Raw genomic sequence first — 16,750 nt, forward strand, 5'->3', positions numbered from 1 at the left:
GGGAAGGGTATGCCCAGACTGGGTCCCGTGCTCACTACACCACTGGAGTCAAGCTTTCCTGGCTGATGACGGTTGATAGCCAGAAACCGGTCCTAGGATGCTTGATTCCGGTCCAGGGAAGACATGGCTTGACAGTTTGGGCTGGAATGTTCCCATGAGGCACAGGGTCAAGACTGATTTGCATATGGCCATGTCTGAACTGGGGTGGCATGGTGAGCAAAATACCTATGGATTAAACCCAGATCTGTGACTGGGGGTGAATGTTTTGCCAATGTGCAACATTCCGTCCATAATCTTGAGTGTTTTGCTGTTCACCTCATGTGGGAAGGGTATGCCCAGATGTGGGTCCCGTGCTCACTACACCACTGGAGTCAAGCTTTCCTGGCTTATAACGGCTGATAGCCAGAAACCGGTCCTAGGATGCTTGATTCTGGTCCAGGGAAGACATGGCTTGGCAGTTCGGGCTGAACTGTTCCCATGAGGCACAGGGTCAAGACTGATTTGCATATGGCCATGTCTGAACTGGGTTGGCGGAGTGAGCTAAAGAATGATGATGGATTAAACCCAGATCAGTTGACTGGGGGTGAGCGCTTGCAATGTTCAACACTCCGTCCATCATCCTCTTTGGTTTTGCTTCGTTCGCCTTAAGTTGGCAGGGTATGCCCAGACGTGGGTCTCTTGTTCACTTTGCCACTGGTTTCAAGCTAGCCTGGCTGATGACGGCTGATTAGCCAGAAACCGGTCCCAGGATGTTTGTTTCCGGTCCAGGGAAGATATGGCTTGGCAGTTTGGGCCGGACTGTTCCCATGAGGCACAGGGTCATGCTGATTTTCATATATCGCCATGTCTGAACTGGGATGGAGGAGTGAGCTAAAGAATGATGATGGATTAAACCCAGATCATTTGACTGGGGGTGAGTGCTTGCAATGTTCAACACTCCGTCCATCATCCCCTTTGGTTTTGCCATGTAAAGTTTGAGCAAATATTAGTCCACTAAAAGGCATTTGTACAGAAAAGTTGACTCAGGGATCACTCTCCCAAGCTTTACTCACAAGACTCTTTTCTCTAGAAGGATTTGACGAATGAGAGAGAACATTCATTCCAACGCTTACGTATCTACATCCTTTTTATATTCTCACCTAGAAAAAGCAAATTCAATTTCGATTCCATACATTCTACAGGAGTAGATGCCCAGGCATCTCTCTTCTGCTTCAGTGAGACCATGACCCCACTTTGCCCTTCTGACTCATGTTGGTGTCTGTCTCCTGCTGTTCTTCTTGTTCGCTACTCACTCTGTCCTGACTTGGTAACTGCTCTATCTTGCTTGTGCCATCTGTACTATCTACCCCCTGCTCCTGGTTAACTGCTCTTTTTTGCATTCTTTGTTCCTCTTAACTGCCCCTTTTTGCATCATTTGTTCCTCTTACTGCTCCGTTTTGCATCTTGGTTTCTTCTGTCAATTTTTGCCCCTCAACTTGCTATACTAATACAATTTTCCCATCTTGCATTTCCAGGCAGACTTTCTTGTTCCCCCTACTGGGCTTTTTCCTCTCTTGCTGAACCTGCCCACCTCGACTTGAGCTCCTCCAATTCTCCAAGTTCCTTTATACTGGAGGCCACAGTGCGACCCCATTGAGTAGGTGCCTAGGCATTTCTCTTTTGATGCAGTGTAACCTTGACCTCACCTTGCCTTTCTTACTCATGTTGGTGGCTGTGACATTTTTCTTGGTAGCTGCTCGTTTTAACCCTGACTCAGTAACTGCTCTTTCTTGTTTGTGCTGCAAGTTCTATCTTCCCCCGTCTCTGTTTAACTGCTCCTTTTTGCATCTTTTGTTCCACTTACTGCTCTGTTTTGCATCTTGGTCTGTTCTGGCAGTTTTTTTCCCCGATTTGCTCCGCCAATCGTGTTTTTTAGTCTTTCAACTCCCACCAATCTTTCCCTCTCTCACTGTCAGACTTTCCTGCTCTTGCTGAATACGCCCACTGCCCCCTCACTCTTCTCACTCTCCAAGGCCCTACTTAATGTAGGTCACAGCGTGGCACACTGTGGATGTTCATAGCAGGCAGCCGCTGGTATGTTAAAGGCAAGCCCTTCTGCACCCATCCACGCCTGGACCAGGCCCACCTTCAGGAACACTGGTCCAAATTCCTCTTGCAGTTACATTGCCAACGCACTCCACCTGCTCAACACTGGACCCCGCTACAAAAGCTGCTGCCGAGCCACACCTCAGTCCATGGTGGGCCCCTTTGCCTGCTCGCATTGCCACTTCACCTGCCTCCACATACCTGCTTCACAGCCTATCCACACACTGCACCACTTACCAAGTCAGAACTCAAAACCCACCCTCACACAGCACCACATATCCGCGCCATGCAACAGCACTCACTAGCATGCATGCTCCTCAACACATGCTCAATAGATTTCAATCTGGCTTCAGGGCAGGGCATCGTACGGAGTCGGCCTTGACCCACATAGTAGATGACACACTAAAAATCCTAGATCAGAACAAAGGCTGCCTATTTATCCTACTTGACCTATCTTCGGCATTTGACACGGTCAAATATGATAATCTGCTAGACCTCCTGCAACACAGAATGGGCCTATCAGGGTCAGTTCTAAATTGGTTTACCTCTTTCCTCCGAAATAGATCCCAAAGGTTCAAGATCAACCAATCCCTGTCCAGGACCATCCCAGTTACATTAGGAGTGCTGCAGGGCTCCTCCCTCTCACCTTCACTGTTCAACTTATTCATGGAGCCACTCACTGAGATCCTCAACTCATCAAGTATCCACTTTCACATGGATGCTGATGACACACAACTATACTTGACATCAAAGCTCTCAATCTAACTCTACAAAAAAGTCAGTCTTGGTTGACTGAAAACCACCTCAAACTAAACTCCCTCAAAACTGAATTCCTACTAATCGCCCCCCCCCTAACTAAACAGCCATCAAACAAGAATGGCTTTAACAACTTATAGCGCTCAACTGCCAACCTCTTATAATCAATGCAGCAAAATCACTGGGAGTAACTCTGGACAGTAACTAAACATGCAAAAAACATATCAGTGCCGCAGCAAAAGGAGCAAACTTTCAGATGCACACCCTGAGAAAATGAAAACCCTTCCTCCCAGCAAATGACTTCAAACTGGCAGTCCAAGCACTAGTAATTCCCAGACTAGAATATGGTAGTGCAACTCTCTGTGGACTCCCTAGATCGACAACTGCCCCCTAAGAGCATCACTCAACTCAGCGGCCAGTCTCATCATAGGTTCCAAAAGACATTGCCACATTTCCCCCAACTTCAAAGTGCTCAACTGGCTACCCTTTGAAGCAAGAACTCAACAAAAAATTGCTTGCATGACACACAAAGCCCTACATCACAACACCCGAGGTACCTGGCCCAGAAACTGGAGCTCTCGTGTGGAAACAGATCCTCCAGGAGTGGTAACAACCTTCTTTTGAAGCCTCGAAGATTTGCCAAGAAGAAAACATATAATTGCGCCTTCTCTGGAACTGCTCCAAGGATTTGGAATGCACTACCCCCAGAAACCAGACTCAACCCATCAACTGCCTCCTTCAAAAAAGTATTTAAATCTCTTCTCATGATGAAATTCACTTGAACATTACTTCGGACTTGTAGAACAACCAGCTGTAACATAAGTCTCTATCTCGAAATACTATGTTTCTTTTGTACATTGTTTATTTTGTTTAACTACCTTACTTGTAAAGCGCTCTGATACCCGCAAGGGTCATGTTCGCGCTATATAAAACCTTCAAAATAAATGAATAAATAAATATAGGCATCCATACTGGATAAAAAATTCTGTACAAGGACCAATCTCCAAAAGCCAGGAGGATTACTCGCCATCATCCATGGAGACACCATCTAGTGTTCCTCTTACACTGACCCAAAGCCACTTTTATGGAACACATGCACTTCAATCTTCTGATGGAGAGTAAAGCAACACTCGCCTACCGTCCTCCAGGACCTCACACCCATTTTAACAATCTCCTAACTGACCTCACTGCATCCCTTGACATGGGCACCAATGGCTTCATAGTCCTAGATCATCTCAACTCTCATCTCAATGACTCCACAGACTCCAACTCCATGGACTTGCTCGAAAGTCTACAGAACATCAGATTCACCCAGCTTTTACAAGGCCCTACCCACATTCCCGGACACACCTTGGACCCCATCTTCTCCTCAAGCGACAAGGTTAAAGTTAGCCACATCACTCCACTCATATGAACTGACCACTCCATTGTCCACTTTCACATAGCAGGGTCACCACCCCTACTGAGTATAGCAACACCCCAAGCCACTGCTGGAAGAAAGTTACAAAAACGGAATGGCTCATTGCACTCCAACTAAACAATCCAGACCCCACCAACGACCTCATCAATGACAAAAAACAACTTCAACATCTGGATCACCACCTGTGCCAATAACCTGGAGCATAAACATCCACCCTCAGGTTGATGTACTACCATGTCCTCACAGATTACATGTGTTTCCTACAGTGGTGGAAAGCATACAGTTTTGTTTAAATACCCCTCACACACCAAAAGGACCCTTGGTGTCATGCTTCTTCATAGGGGTCTTCCCGGCTGTTAGAACTGGAATTTCTGGTTGGCTAAGGCTTGCGCCGAAGCCAGGCAGAAACCACCACTGACTCTAGTCAGGGCAAGGGAGTTACACGCCAAGCTAACCCCTGCTCACCCACTTGGTAGCTTGGCACCAGCAGTCAGGCTTATCCCGGAGGCAATGTGTAAACATTTGGGCACGCACACAGCAACAACATCCCAGGCACACCACAAAAGGAACTCCACACAAGGTTATATAAAAATAACTTTTGTATTCTTAAAACACATCAGATAGTAATCACACCATACACATAGTGCCAACTGGCACGGGCAATATTCACAAGGGATTTTTACACGGGACAGGGCCACGTGGGCCACTGTCAGAATCAACACTTAGCAGAAATCGGTACAAGTAAAAAATAGATCATAAACCTACAACCAGTAACTACTGGTAATCACTGTACTCCACCTGAACCTGTAACATAAATTACATTATGTACTCTTCTCACTAGTCTAAACACATTAGACTCTACCTCCTAAGTATAACTCACATTTAGGGGCATAAATCACAGTGTGAAACACCATCTCACTAGCATAACCACAAGAAATGCCAAATAACCTCATAATCCTAAACCACAGTTTGAAGGTATAAAACACAGGGTGCGCAAAACACACTAAATGCTTTACATTTCCTAGCACCATATTCTCTTCAGCACATAAATCACATTAGGGCCTTAGCCCTATACATCTACCAGCCCCCCTGGCCAACCGGCCATCCAAGAAGGGGCTCCAATGCCCTGTGTCCAGAATGTCAGGGCGGGCTGCGACTGCAGCACCAGTCAGGGGTGCGCCATCTGCGCAAACCTAAACGTTGCAGCTGCCCACTACTTGCTGGGCAGCTGAGAACAATCACAGGGGCTTAAACGCTGCAGCTGGCACTAAGTGCTGCGCAGCTGTGGAAGGCCAAGGTAGGGGCGAAGAGAGTGCGTCTCACTCCTGGGTTCACCAAGAACATGTCTCCTAAAAGAAAAAGTCCTAAACGGTGCAGCTGCCCACTACTTGCTGGGCAGCTGTGAAATCAAATCTGTGGCATGGGCTTTCAATGGCCCTCAGGAATAAAATTGCGCCACACGCTAGAGCCATCTGGCTCTAAAGAAAAATAGTGTGCACATTGGAGCCCCCTAGGCTCTTAAAACAAATGTGCCCCAAAAGGTTGGAGCCCTCTAGGCTCTAAAATAACTGGGGCACTCAGGGAGAAGAACACAGGCCGCTCTGGCCCTCGCGACCCCCACTGGGGCCTTTTAGATAATTAGGGCCATCGTTGGAGCCACGCAGGGGCTCGGTAAAAGCAGTGGGGCTGCCCACTGCCATCCGGGGCCGCCCTAACTCTGTGCTCCACGTGGGAGCGGCCCACTTAAAGACTGGGCCACTCAAGAGATCACCCAGGCACCGTGTGACATGGAGTACCACTCGTCGGGGCTCCGCAAATGAGGGTGTCTCGTTGGGGCAGCCCTCTATCAAGCGGGGCTGTCCTGAAGGCAGGCACCGACGTGGCGCTTCCCTACCACCCTCCCCCTGCCGGCTTCACTTACCGGCTCGTCACGGGGGCGGCTCTCTCCATCGGGCAGCAGCGGCGCTTTGCAGGGCTCTCTCCACACGAGAGCTCCGCCATTACCCGGTCCAAGCTCGGTGGCACCTCTTCACCCTGGCCCCCGTCCTGGAGTCCCGGAACTCTTTACCATCGGCCGCAACCGCGGGGCTCTCCCCTTCGCATGGGAGCCCCACGTTGGCACATAGTGACGTCACCACCGCTTCTATCCGGCGGCCCCACCCACAACCAGACGGGCCGCGGACGGCGGTGGCGACCTTGGTTCTCGGCCGCCATGAGGGAAAGGCTCCCTCGAGAGAGAGAGCCAAATAAAGTAGAAATGTGGGGTGGGCACCTGCTAGGATTCTAATAAGCGGGGTGGGCACCCGCAGCAATTATGAGACAAAAACGAAGATGCAGGGTGGGCACCTGCACATCAAATACCCACAAGCAACCCCAATGCAGGGTGTGCACCTGCAGCATTACTCTTTAAAAATAAGTGGGGTGGGCACCCGCGCTGCCATTACAAATGCAGCAGTGAGGGTTAGGCTTCCTCAAGATCAGGGGTTGACAAGAAGAATGCACACAGCGCTCCCAGGGCGCTTGAAGGTACAGCAAGGTCCTGGAGACTTTTAAAGGCAAATCAAAAAGGGTCCCAGGGTAAGGAAAAGTCCCCCAGCCATCCCCAGGCCAGGAAGAAGGGCCCCAGAAAGAAGTCCTCCAGCAATCCAGGGGCTGGGCAGGGCCCAGGGAGGCGAGCCTTCCCCTGGGCCCCAGCAGCAGCACGCCCCTGGTAGATTTGAGTTAGAAAACAAGAACCTTTTCATGGGGTCACAGCCCCTCTTTTATACACAGAAAGCCTTTGTTTCCAAAGGTGCAGGCAAGGGGCGAACCAGATGCAACTGGTCTTGAGCACTTTGTTTTGCTCAGCCCCTCTGCCTATTCACTGGATGGCCATTATCAAAAAATGGTCCTGGACCTTGGTATAGTACGGTATCAAAAACAATAGTCCTTGCCCGGAATTGATTTTGAGATTCAATCAAGCTTATTGTTCATTGTTTTTCTCCATGTTTTTAAAATGTCACGCACTTTTGCTCCGTTTTATTCACCCCTCTAACTCTTGACTCCCTTCCTTTTGCACGTTCCATCGAGCATCCTCTCTATGTACCTAAAGTGATTAGACTCAATTTTGAAAAAGACAAAAAGACTATTTGAAGTTGGTAGAATAAAAAATTGTTGATTCTCCACTATGAGAATTTGGGTTGTTGCATTTTTAGTTTAAATGTTTGTATTGAATACTTTGTGCAAATGAGTCTAGCTCATAATCTATGAACTCACAACTATAAGCTTGCTTGAATCTCAAAATCAATTCCGGTCAAGGACCATTGTTTTTGATACCCTATTCACTGGATGGGTCAGGGGCATCAGACACACCACAGGGGGTGGAGCCAGCATTGTGGAGGGAAGGCCTAGCCCTATTCAGGTCCCAGGTGCACTCCTCCCTCCATCATCATTCAGATCTCTCCATTCACCACTGGGGCCGACCCATCCTGACTCCTAGAGCCAGGCACACCAGCCAGCTCCAGCCAATCACAAGCCAGACAGTCGATTCACATTCACTGCACAGACATGCCAACTTCTAGAAGTGGCACTTCCACACTAGAAACAATAAATCTGCGCACATCATCGCGCAGCATTTAATCACTCGAGTTCGCACATACCAAACTCGACCCTGCATTCCCCACACATCAGGAACTACCATGGTCACACATATTCCCCATGCATTCCTATGGGAGGGCAGGCCACTCTCACCACACATACACAGAGAGCACACACACTTTACACTGGACCACAGTGAAAAAGTGCACAGAGACCTAAAATCACCAACACCAGGTTACAGAAACAGGCTAGGCAAATGCAAAAAGTTTCGGGGTGAAACTGCCAAAAAGGGCCAAGTCCAACACCGACCCGCTGCGGGATGGGGCGTGCTATGACCTACGACTACACGGGAGCACTGTTTCGAAGCCCTCCCCTGGCTTCTTCTTCAGGACCAAAATGATCCCTTCTACAATCACTGTATAATACAGAGCGATGTCAATAAGGTATCTAAAAAAAGTATCTAAAATAAGTAGTGTATATACATGTAGTTACTACTACGTGGTGAGCATGCCAAATTACCATGCACAGTAAACAATATGCAATAGGTATACTACGCGGAGCAGCGGGGAGGCGAGATCGAGGAGAGGCAGTGTCCTTGGAGTATGTGTGACTATAGGCCAGGTATTTTTTATTTTACCCTTTCACTCACTCCTGACCCTACTCACATTCCTACATGACTCATAGTTTTGGGTTTTTTAAAACAGTGCTCCCGCTTAGTCATAGATCGTAGCACGCCCCATCCCGCAGCAGGCCAGGAAGACCCCTATGATGAAGCATGACCCCAAGGGTCCTTTTGGTGAGTGAGGTGTATTTAAACAAAACTGTGTGCTTTCCACCACTGTAAGAAACACATGTAAACTGAGAGGACATGGTAGTACATCAACCTGAGGGTGGATCTTTATGTTTCTTATACATTGACTAGAGGAGGACGTATCCACCTCCATTGGTCCTTTGAGCATTACCTCTTCACTCCCCCTTTTGGTTTTTTGAATAAGCTAGAGCCTCTGAAAAACACCAAACCCAAAAGATCCAACAAACAAGTTAGCTAGTACAACGGTGACCTCAGAGAATCCAAGTAAGTCTGCAAACAACTCAAAAGGAAATGGAGAACCTGAGGAACCACTATAAGAAACACCTACCAGGTGCTGGGAATCAATTCTAGCACTAACAACGGCAAGGAACGTTTCACCATCGTCAAGGTATTCACCAACCCAACAGCCATAACCCAAACCATCTCTCCAACACAAAAACTCTTTAACATCCTGTCCGACTTCTTCCATGAAAAAATAATCAAGATTTACAGCAACTTCGAATCCTAGCCACCTCCCATTGACCTTCCCAGCCTGCTAACCTCATCAACCAAAGACAACCAACTGATAGCATGGAAACCTCTATTCATCAACAACACTGCAGCAATAATATAGACAGTCCACTCAGGGGCTCCCGAAGACCCCTGCTCCACCATATCAACAATCAAGAAAGGTTTCTACCTCACACATGTAAATATCACATTTGGGCTGTATTTCAAGGGATTTTAAGGGATATGAAATCTCCTTCTCTTTGCTTTTATCAGCATTGCGTGCTCTCTCAGTTCAGAATAACAGGGTGTATTTGAAGTGCCCCTGAAAAGTTCAAGCAGTTGTCTTGGGAATTTCTTTTCCTGACCTTTCTATGGGGATGCATAAGGGTCTGCATTCAGTCAGCTGAATGAACGTAGAAACCTTTCTTGCCAAGATTTACCGACCAGTCAACGATTGGGCCTTCCTGGTGTTTAATGATATTTTATAAAGTATGGCGTTTCTAAAGTAACATGATGGTATACATGAGGATTTGAAAAACCTCACTATTTGATACTATACTTTCTAAAGGAATGTGGTTATGCACTGTTAATTCCACCGAAACACGTCAAGTTATTTTGCATGCAAAATCTGCTTAAACATTGGGATACCATAGATGAAAAACTGTTTGCTTCATCAGGAATCTTGATTGATGATCTTAATGGATCAGCATTATTCAAATAGACATATTTCTACAGTTTTATTTTCTTGTCCTTTATTTCTTTTTCATAATTTACTGTTACCTTTGTGGGTTGATTCTGCGCAGTATTGGGTGTGGTTTTCTTAACAAAATTGTTTCATATTGCGCAATCATTTTTTTAAAATATTCGAAACTGTTTCATACATATTTGAAACCTTTTATATACCAAAAGCTTACAGACATTGTATGTTGATTACATGCTTTCGGGTATTGTGCTAGACAACACGTCATTAAAGCTTTGTGCATTTTTATATCCTTGTGGATTGCATTTTGGAGAGAGAGAATAATTCTATGCAGTATGCCTTTTGACTGACTGACTTGGCTTGATTTGGTGATTTGTATTGGGTGTGATATACAGGTTACCTAAGGGGAGATCCTAAACTTACTGTTTTAAAAGATTCTCTGTTCCCTTGGCTTGTGGGGCCTCTCTCGTTTTTTTTATATTCCCTGTCCTGGACACTGACCTGCTTACCCGGATGCAACCTCACCACAGCCATCCATCTACCTAAATGCGATATATAATTAATAATTATGGCACAATTCAGAATTCCCTTTTGGTTATACTCAATAATGTGAAGTCTCAATAATCTGCTCAAGAAAGCTGTAGCTGCTGTCAGCTCTTGGTAAATATATGCACCGAGGAGAAGCAATTCTTTTCTCAAGACAGTCTCCCTGTCAGCTATAACACTACTCCAACATCCAAGGTATTTGGTGTGGCCCAGGTACCCATGCCAGAACTGGATTTGGGGTTTGCATAGGCACACTGAAAAAATCCCTGAGACTCCCAGGTCAAAGGGTCACATTGGCCAGAGGGCCCTTACCAGTCCATATATATTTAAGTGATTGGGAAAAGATAATAGGCCTTTCGTTGACACTAATCCATGCCATATTTGCGGAAATTATACCGCCTATTAAGCATAAAAATCAAGCACTTTTCTAAAAGAACATTTTGAAATATCGTGCAGCCACCTAGAATTCTTTTTTTAATTTCATTAAAGTTGAAAGCACAGAGTCATCATTGCAGTGCAATATTACACTTCAATTTCAGTGAAATACAGTGCATCAATACTCATAGACTACGTATGTTCAGTAGTTTGGGAGGTTACTGTTCCGGTCGTCTCCACATTGCCATATCCTCCGTTGGTGAGGTACAAATTTCCCCCCTAAAGGCAGTCCACCCACCCCATTTCCTGTCCCACTTCTTGGGGCAGCCCCGTAGTCTGTAGACCTCCTTCTCCGCTATCATTCATCTATCCATCTCCGCCACCCATTCAACCGTTTATTGGATCCCCAGAGCATCGCTATAGCCCGTTTCACTAGTAGGTACCCCAGTGCCACCCATTGTTGCTTGATTTCTTCCCATATATTTAGAATCCCCAACCACGGTGACAATTGGAGCTGCTTACTCAATGTGTCTCTCATTTTCTTAGTTGCATTGTTCCACAGAGGACGTATTTCGTGACAGTCCCATAAAGTATGATAAAAGTTGCTGTCTTGGCAGCAGCCTCTGAGGCACAACTCATCCGTATAGCTGCCTATTTTTGCCAGGAGCACCCCGGGAAGGTAGGACCTGTGTAGAACTTTTAGGTGTGTGAGGCAAAATCAATGGTTTATCGCCGTTTCCCTGGGGGACATTAGTGCTGAATGGCAGTCATCGTCATCTATTGGTTCTATGTCCGACTGCCAGCGGTCCCGAAGAGTCTCAAAGGAGTCAGATAAGTTATTACAGAGTTTACGGTAGGTGCAGGAGACAGCTTTAGTCAAAAGCGGTTTCGAGAGCAAGCAGTCCTCTAATGGGGAGGAGTCTGGTAAAGAAGATAGGTCTGGAATTTTTGTGAGAAGGGCGTGTCTGATCTGCAAATACCGGAAAACCTCCCCTGGTGCAAGAGCATATTTGGTTTGCAGTTCTTTAAATGTGAGAAGTTTGTCCCTGCAGATAAGGTCTCCTATGTTTGTTATGCCAATGGTGTCTCATTTATTGAACCCCGTGCGGTGGCAGAGCAATCCCAGCTGTTGAGAGGACCACAGAGATGTAGCTTTTGGCAGTTTATCTGCCCATCCCAGGTGTTTAGTGGCGTTATGCCAAATGGCTACAGTTTATGACATGGCCCTCAAGTTATCTCCCATTCGGACCTTGCTGTAGAGAGCGTCTAAATATCCTTCCCGCCCCGTTTGATATTTTTCTACTTGGAAAGACAGGTTTCTACGGGGAACCATGAATCCAGTGGTTGATTGCCACCAGTTGTGAGGCCCAATAATATAGGCGCAGATCCGGAAGGGCAATCCCCCCATCGTACCACCCCTTTGTTATCTTCTGGAGGGTGATGCAAGACGCCCCCGTCCCATAATAAAGCACGGATTTCTCCTTCGATGGTAGTAAAATAACTATCAGCAACTGGGATTGGACAGTTTTGAAGTGCGTATAAGAATCTAGGGAGTGCAAGCATTACAAATAAGGCTGCCCTTCCCAAGAGGGACAAGGGCAGTGACCTCCAGTGTTTGACATCTTCTTGTAGCCGTTTGAGTGGGCCCAGAAGATTTTGATCATAAAATGCCTGGGGGTCAGGCGTAATAAAGATACCTAAAACCTTCAGTGGCCAGTTCAATCGTATGATCCCAAGGCAGCCTAGGTGGGGGCCGTGTAAGACGTACAGTAGAGCTTTGGACCAATTGATGGTGTAACCCGCATATTTGCCAAAGTTAGTAATGACGTTGAGCAGGCTACTAATAGAGGCCCGTGGGGACGCCAAATAAACTAGGATATCTTCAGCGTATAATGATATTTTGTCTTCCTTGTCTTCACTCCAGCTCAGTCCACGGATCGAAACGTCACGTCGTATCCAGTGCGCTAGTGGTTCAAGAGTCAACTCAAACAGTAAGGGGGACAGGGGACAACCCTGTTTCGTCCCTCTTTGTAAAGCAAATGTCCGTGACCTGTCATTGTTTACTCTGACTTGACCTAGTAGAGCAGTTTAGAGCAGTGCCACTAACTGTCGGAATCGTGGACCAAAGCCGAACCTTGCCAAGGCGTCGAAGAGGTAAGGCCATTCAATCGAATCAAACGCCATGGCAGCATCCAATGACAGTATAACCGCATCTGCATGCAAATATGGCTGCCTGCCTAGGACATTGTGGACTCGACGAATGTTTAAAGTGGTATTACGGGCCGATACAAAGTACAAACCCCGATTGGTCTTCCAGGACCGGTGAGGGGAGGATTGCAATCAGACAGGACGCGAGGAGTTTCGCCAAATCCCTTGGCATCTGAACTTATTAAAGATATAGGTCTATATGAGCCACAGTTGGTCGCTGGTTTTCCGGGTTTATGTATGACAACTATAGAAGCTAGCCTTTGATCTAATGGAAAGATTCCCTGCTCCAAACTCTTTTCATACATGTTTTTTAGATGTGGGGCCAATTTGAGGCCCATTCCTTTAAGAAATTCGATTGGAATTCTGTCATGCCCCATTTCCTTCCCCGAATGAATAGTAAAGATAGATTTACAGATCTCTTCTGCTGTTATATCTGTGTCTAGTGCTTCCCTGTCACTGTCCGAAAGTGTGGATAGGTCCATTCCCTCCAGGAGCTGACGTGAGTTGTCTGAGGAAGTGGTGGTCTTGGAGGTATATACTGCCTCCAGGTGGTTTGCAAATGCTTCTGCCACCTCTCAGGGGTATGTCACCTGCCTCCCATCCTCAAGTAAGTTTTCAGGGACCCATCGGGCCGCCTGATCTCGCCCCTCCAACCACGACAGCATTTTGCTGGCCCTATCTCTAAGCTTGTACACCCTATGGTGAGTATGGAGGGGTCTTTCCAGGGTTTTTACACGAGCTAGGGCTTTGTATTCTAGCTGCTTATTTCAGAGACTGTGGACCGAGGCCTCAGTGGGAGAGTCAATATATTCCGTTTCTAGTTGGAGTAAGTCACTTTCAAGCTAAGTCAATTGTGCATTCTGATTTTGAACATATCTGACCTTCAATGATAGGGAGTGCCCCTTAATCAATGCCTTGTAAGCCTCCCATGTAGTGTTTGCTGAACTGACTGAACCACTATTTTCAGTAAAATAATGGTCTGTGTGCTCAGCAAGGTCGTCTTTAATATCTGGGATCGTAAGGAGACCTTGGTCAATAATTTTAGGGCCTCGGGATTATTGCTGGTAAAAAGTATGTTCAACTCTAAGAGGGGAATGATTGGAGATACCTCTTGGGAGCCCACAGGGGTGTTGGAAGTGACCTAGATCTGCAAGGGAGGTAAGAAAATAGACAATGGGGGACATACTTTTGTGTGCATTGGAGTAGTGTGTGTAATGAACTATAGCAGGATGCAGCGTGCGCCAAATGTCAGTAAGGCCCATTGCTTGGGTGAAGTCTGCCATGTGTGTGCTACGTTGGGGAGACGATTTCTGGGGGTGCCTGTCACGCCTCTCATCCATTATCATGATGAAGTCTCCTCCTAATATAAGAGTACCAGGGGGAAGATCCAGATCCAGATTTTTGTGTATAAGGATACCCGTACCCCTGGACCCGGACGTAAACCCTGAATGGACCAAAAGCTTGCATCCCTACCTGTTGAGGGCCTTACAACTATTACCCACCGGGTGCATTCCTTTCAATAGTATCAGGTCTGGCGATTGCCTCTTAAGGTACTGCAGGACCACTCCTCGTTTTATTTTACAGCCCAGACCATTCACATTCCACGTCATTATTGACAACTTTACGTCCCCTATTTCTGTCATGGCGGGTAGTGGTGGAGAGCAGAGGGGGAATGCATGGCAATCTTTGGTGGCGTGCATATCGACCCCAAGTCTTGAGAGTGGTATAGGATTAAAGTAGTGATAGAACCCCACCCAGTCATGACCCCCTAAGTATGGAGGTGGTGTCAGCAGTCTAGTATAGTGATTTGGCGAAGTTAGGTTCAGTTGGAAGCTCTGTGCAAAGAAAACTACAACACTGAAAACCCCAACTAACCCCCCTCCCCACCCCGAACCCCCCTCCCTGCCCCCCTGCCAGTGGAATTCCAACTTTCCACTCCCCAACAAGGCAGAGTGCCTGTCGCCCATCCCTCCATGTGTGAGGTGCCTGGCTAACCATCTCCACCCCTTCGCCTGGTCAAAGAAATATATTCATAGTATACTTAAGAGCAGTCAGTTCTAGTCCAATTCATATGCCTATTGCTTGTTGACGTTGAACTTTTGAGGCTTAAGCTCAGTACATCCAGTGTTGCCTCGGGCACAGTGCTAACATAGGAAGTCATCTCATGTGGACCGCAAGCCCCGGGATTGGAAAGTATGCATGTGGCCTATATGTGTTGTTTAGAGCAGATGATGCTTGGTGGCTTTAGTCAGAGTTTCCCGTCTGAGTCTTCTCCTGAATGATGCTCTCTTGAGGCAGGAGGAGCGCGTTGGCTATTGTTGGGGCCCTTGTTGTTGCAACCTTCCGATGGTCTCCCCACTCAGCGCCATCCCTCCAGCCACTCCCAGGCTTCCTCCGGGGACAGAAAAAAACACGTCTCACCCTCGGAATCTACCCGGAGTTTAGCCGGGAACAGCATAGAGTACTTAATGTCTAGAGCTTTTTTAACTGCTGTGAAGCTGCGTCTTTGTGCCTGAACTTTAACAGTAAAATTGGTAAAAAGGTAACATTCGCGTTGTCAATTTCAACGGAGGTCCGGCCCGTGCTGTTTGTAAAATACCGTATTTGTAGCGTAAATTAAAGACTCCTGCAATTATGGGCCTGGGAGGGGATCCGTTCCGCTATTGGAGCAGTTTACATGCAGCCTATGGCCTGAGGATGCAAGGGTCCCACTGCAGCGAGCAACGCACTCGACGGGCTGCAAGTCGGTCACTCAGAGGGAGCCCCCTCTCAGCCACACTCAACACACGTAGGAGTTGGTCGATCCTCGGCTCGTTGCAGCTCCTTCTTCAGTAGTGTCCCACAAAGGAGCTCTCGAGGAGGCCAGAAGATGCAGGGGCCGGAATGCCACGTTTCACCTGCTGCTGTTGCCCTGAATGGAGGTCGAGGGCCTGGTGTCTCTTACACTCACCAGTGTGGCCCAGTATCAGGAGTGCGCGATCAGTGTTCATTATTTCTGCCATTAGGCCTCAAAGCCGGGGCCTCGACTTTGCATTGCCGCCCGCCCTCGTGTCAGCCCCACCTTCATTGGCGTCTTGCTAAGGAGCTCTCGAGGAGACCGAAAGATGCAGGGGGCCCAGTTTCAGAAGCCGCTGTTGCATTAGATAAAGTATGAGGGCCTGGCGCCTCCTTCGCCCACTATCGCAGCCCCGAATCATGGAGGAGCGGTCGTGTCCTGGTGGCCCCGCGGTTGGCCTCAAAGTCGGGGCCTCGATTTGCAATGGCCACCCGGCCTAGTCCTAGCCTCCCGTGAGCTGCAGAGGTGTCTCTTTTGCGTCATCTCCGACCACAGCACTCTATCGTTACCCCCTCACCTCCACTTCCCATTGGCCCCCGAGGGGTGCAGCAGCTCCAGGCGTGTTCCGGTGGCCTCGCAGGTAGGCCTCAAAGCCGGGGGCCTCGATTTTACATGGCCGCCCGGCCTAGTCCTAGGCTCCCGCGGGCTTCAGCAGTGTCTCTTTTGCGCCACCTCCCACCACAGCACTCGATCGTCACCCCCTCACCTCCACCTCCCGTTGGCCCCCGAGGGGTGCAGCAGCTCCCGGCAATGGCGACCCCGTCTCCGGGGGCAGTGTCGCTATGCTCCGCAGGCACCATCAATAGTTTTTTCCTTCACTTTTTAGGACGCCATTTTGATGTCTACAGAGTGTCTTGATTTGGCAGCCCTCCCCAGCTTCAGATCGGGCGTGATACAATCCTTGAGCAGCGCCTCCATGCTGGATCGGTTAGATAGGAGATTCCCGAG

Source organism: Lissotriton helveticus, chromosome 6, assembly GCF_964261635.1.
Source record: "Lissotriton helveticus chromosome 6, aLisHel1.1, whole genome shotgun sequence".
Classification (NCBI taxonomy): Eukaryota; Metazoa; Chordata; class Amphibia; order Caudata; family Salamandridae; genus Lissotriton; species Lissotriton helveticus.